The sequence below is a fragment of the Schistocerca serialis genome, unplaced genomic scaffold (genome assembly GCF_023864345.2).
Source record: "Schistocerca serialis cubense isolate TAMUIC-IGC-003099 unplaced genomic scaffold, iqSchSeri2.2 HiC_scaffold_361, whole genome shotgun sequence".
NCBI classification, from domain to species: Eukaryota; Metazoa; Arthropoda; class Insecta; order Orthoptera; family Acrididae; genus Schistocerca; species Schistocerca serialis.
The window spans coordinates 5,001-10,000 of record NW_026047935.1 but is presented as its reverse complement, the minus strand read 5'-3'; positions in this window follow the sequence as shown (position 1 = coordinate 10,000).

Sequence of the window (5,000 nt, the reverse complement as noted above, 5' to 3'; positions counted from 1 at the left end):
CGATACCGCCATCTATGGGACGCCAAGCCGACTAAGACATCGATGGGCCCACAGTGCCCATCTTTCGACGCCACCCACAAAGCATGCAGCCTGTGTCGACCACAGCACCCAAACGCCAGTGCCTCTGCCGCACGAAGTCGTGGACCGGCAATCACACCACCCGCACCCGCTCGTGCCCCACCCCAACCGCCAAACTCGCAACGCCAGCGGATGAACGGCGGAAGTTTCCCGCAGTCGTAATGTGCAATCCACACCTATAACTTGCGTTTCATGAAGAGTTATGTCCAATATGCGACATTCCCGCTGTCCCTATACATGAGCTGCGAGCTGTACCACGTACAAGCTACAGACGCGATCGCATTGCTCACTGTACGGATTCCCATGCCGAGCGATCAGCTAGGAAGCGCCCCATCCACGTCGGTACCCTTGGGCGTTGCACTCGCAGTCGCAAAAAACGTTGGGCAAATATATTTCTCCGATGCTGAGCGATCAGCTAGGAAGCGCCCCATCCATGTCGGTACTCGTACGCGTCGCACTCGCAGTCGCAAAAAACGCTGGGCAAATATATTTCTCGGAAGAGTAATGACAGTCCGAGCCTCCTGCGTGGGAAGAGTCTTTCTAGGCCCTGACCCACGGGAAGCGTGTAGCTTCCCCCATCCCGGACATTTCACGTCGTCACACTACCGGTATTGACTAATAGACTGATTGCTGATAATCATTAGCCACACACTGGGGGAAACGGCCGACAGGGGCGGCAACATAGTGGAGCCGCAGTGTCACTAATGTACAGAGATAGAACAGTTTCGACTGGAACCAGAGTAACCGTATACACGGCACTGATTAGTAATAGATGCAGAGCCATCAGAATACAGATAATATATACAACCGTCCCTATACATGCTGAAAGACTCTGCACACAATGAGAACCACACGTCAGCCAGACACTATCACACACTACTCTCTGCCTCTAACAGGCACACACACAATATCTAACCACCAGCATGGAAGAACATCCGGTGCATCCTCTCCGCCACATTACACAATCCACACTATCATAACCAGACCGGGAGGTCCACCCAGAAAACAGAATATCCCACCCTTCCGACATCCGCCATTGCTCAGCTAAGCCACGAACACCCACACATGTCCTACACAGGGGTGCACCCAACATCACAATACTGCCTCCTGTCACAGTACACAAACAATGGCAGGAATGAAAGACACAGATCTGCCACAACCTTGGAATCGGAGCGCCGCCTGTCATGAGCCACAAGTGCATCCTGACGTGACAAATCGGATGATCCCGCAGGCATGCACTTACGATAATCACTATCAACGAACCTGCCGCCCCCTCCCCCCCCAAAATACACCTTTCCCTACAACGTGTACCTTAACCTAAGCTATATTGTACCTTAACCTAAGCGATATTGTACCTTAACCTAAGGTATATCGTACCTTAACCTAACCTACATTGCGCCTTCACCTAACCTACGTTGTACCTTAACCTAACCTACGTTGTACCTTAACCTAACCTACGTTGTACCTTAACCTAACCTACGTTGTACCTTAACCTAACCTACGTTGTACCTTAACCTAACCTACGTTGTACCTTAACCTAACCTACGTTGTACCTTAACCTAACCTACGTTGTGCCTTAACCTAACCTACGTTGTGCCTTAACCTAACCTACGTTGTGCCTTAACCTAACCTACGTTGTGCCTTAACCTAACCTATGTTGTGCCTTAACCTAACCTATGTTGTGCCTTAACCTAACCTATGTTGTGCCTTAACCTAACCTATGTTGTGCCTTAACCTAACCTATGTTGTGCCTTAACCTAACCTATGTTGTGCCTTAACCTAACCTACGTTGTGCCTTAACCTAACCTACGTTGTGCCTTAACCTAACCTACGTTGTGCCTTAACCTAACCTACGTTGTGCCTTAACCTAACCTACGTTGTGCCTTAACCTAACCTACGTTGTGCCTTAACCTAACCTACGTTGTGCCTTAACCTAACCTACGTTGTGCCTTAACCTAACCTACGTTGTGCCTTAACCTAACCTACGTTGTGCCTTAACCTAACCTACGTTGTGCCTTAACCTAACCTACGTTGTGCCTTAACCTAACCTACGTTGTGCCTTAACCTAACCTACGTTGTGCCTTAACCTAACCTACGTTGTGCCTTAACCTAACCTACGTTGTGCCTTAACCTAACCTACGTTGTGCCTTAACCTAACCTACGTTGTGCCTTAACCTAACCTACGTTGTGCCTTAACCTAACCTACGTTGTGCCTTAACCTAACCTACGTTGTGCCTTAACCTAACCTACGTTGTGCCTTAACCTAACCTACGTTGTGCCTTAACCTAACCTACGTTGTGCCTTAACCTAACCTACGTTGTGCCTTAACCTAACCTACGTTGTGCCTTAACCTAACCTACGTTGTGCCTTAACCTAACCTATGTTGTGCCTTAACCTAACCTATGTTGTGCCTTAACCTAACCTATGTTGTGCCTTAACCTAACCTATGTTGTGCCTTAACCTAACCTATGTTGTGCCTTAACCTAACCTATGTTGTGCCTTAACCTAACCTATGTTGTGCCTTAACCTAACCTATGTTGTGCCTTAACCTAACCTATGTTGTGCCTTAACCTAACCTACGTTGTGCCTTAACCTAACCCATATTGTACCTTAACCTAACCCATATTGTACCTTAACCTAACCCATATTGTACCTTAACCTAACCCATATTGTACCTTAACCTAACCCATATTGTACCTTAACGTAACCTAATTTGTGCCTTAACGTAACCTAATTTGTGCCTTAACGTAACCTAATTTGTGCCTTAACGTAACCTAATTTGTGCCTTAACGTAACCTAATTTGTGCCTTAACGTAACCTAATTTGTGCCTTAACGTAACCTAATTTGTGCCTTAACGTAACCTAATTTGTGCCTTAACGTAACCTAATTTGTGCCTTAACGTAACCTAATTTGTGCCTTAACGTAACCTAATTTGTGCCTTAACGTAACCTAATTTGTGCCTTAACGTAACCTAATTTGTGCCTTAACGTAACCTAATTTGTGCCTTAACGTAACCTAATTTGTGCCTTAACGTAACCTAATTTGTGCCTTAACGTAACCTAATTTGTGCCTTAACGTAACCTAATTTGTGCCTTAACGTAACCTAATTTGTGCCTTAACGTAACCCATGTTGTGCCTTAACGTAACCCATGTTGTGCCTTAACGTAACCCAATTTGTGCCTTAACGTAACCCATGTTGTGCCTTAACCTAACCTATATTGTGCCTCAACCTAACCTATATTGCGCCTTAACCTGACGCACGTTGTCGCTGAACCTGCTCTGTAATTGTTATGCAACTCGTTAAATTAGTGTAGTGTTGCCTAACCGCAACCCTCGCAATATAGTTCGCTATTCGCACTGCCCGGTCCCCTGTGTATCGCGTCATGTTAAACACCTTGCAGGTGTTGCTGACTTTCCACATGCTCCTGCTATACACTGTAATGTGGATAGCAGCAGGACGTACATGCCCCCCCCCCTTCCCCCCTGCCTTCGCAAGCTGGTCGTTGAGAAGTTTGCATGTTCAATGCCCTTCGCATGCCGACGTACTCAGCCTACGTTGTGGTACGGCCTGTCACCTGTCCGCCGATGTACGCAAAACCCACAAACTGTACTGCACATTGGTCCGTATGTACTGAATGATACATCGTGGCACATGTGTGACCGTACGACGACTGCGCCTAGCAACGGCAGACCATACAGTCCAAATATTGTGCACGCAGCTACGTGTCGTCTCCCTATAAGAGCTGGATTGCAGTGTGGTACGCCATTCAGACGTGTGGGAGGAACGGACGCCCTGGATGGCGATCAGCATGAGCAGTCTGTTGATGTAGTGGAGCGTGTATTCGGACGTAGTCGTCTCTTCTCACACACCGTGATAGCATGTTGCACCGCGTTCCACATCTGCGACATCCTGCAGAGGCCGGCTGACAGTCGTTCGCGCAATGGACACCGCATACGTACGGGGGCTACCTTCCACGTGTTCTCGAGGCGTGCACATGTTGTTGCGTCTATGTGGGCAGACGTAGTGTGTTGTGACACCTGACACAGGCATGCAATACTCGTTGCAAATGGCGATGGACGTCTACGTTTGCTGGTGACGTTACGCAAATGAACAACAGGTAACCCGTTGTGGTGCGGTTGTTCTCGCTAGAGGTGAATCAGTGTTGGCGACGATCGGTCGAGCTATTAACCGGTTGTTTCAGGGATACCCACCATGCCCACGAACGTGAAAGGGGACCCACCATGCCCACGAACGCGAAAGGGGATCTGGGTGTGAGGCGATACGCGGCGGTGGCTGGGTGGGACCGTCCCCGGCCGGTGAGGGGGGGCCGCCCGGCGTGCTGGCAGCGCGGTGCGTGGGCGCACGCGCTACAGCCGGCTGGTGGGGGCGGCCAGTGGCAGGCGCGCCGGCCGACGGACGCGGCAGGCGGCGCAGCTGCGCGCCGGCGCCCCCTGCTCGCGGCGCCTTGCGGCCAAAGTAGGTCCTCGCGGGCCCGGTGCGAAGCGCGGTGGCCATCTGCAGTGTGCTGGTCCGATTGAGGACTGTGTGCGCTGAGGATGCGCCGCCGCCCGGCGCTCGGCGCCGCGACGCCGTCTGCTGCTCGGTCGCCCCAGCGGTTCTCGCAGGTGGTTTGTATCGCAGCTGTGCGGACGTGTTGGCGCGTGCGCTGTGCTGGGAGAGTTCGCTTCGGCACCCAAGTGGGGCTTTTGTCCTTCTGTGGCGCTGGCGTTGGAGCTGCCGGTCACCGTAGGTGGCGCGTGTTGTCTCCCGCCGGCAATGCCACGACAGCACGCTCCCGGGCCTCTGTCGGCAGCGGCAAGCTCAGTTGGGAGCACGGGTGGTCGCACCTAAAGCGTCTACTCGCCTAACTCCGGGCGATTGCGCCTCTCTCGAACCCGACCAAGTACTTAGGACGGCGCT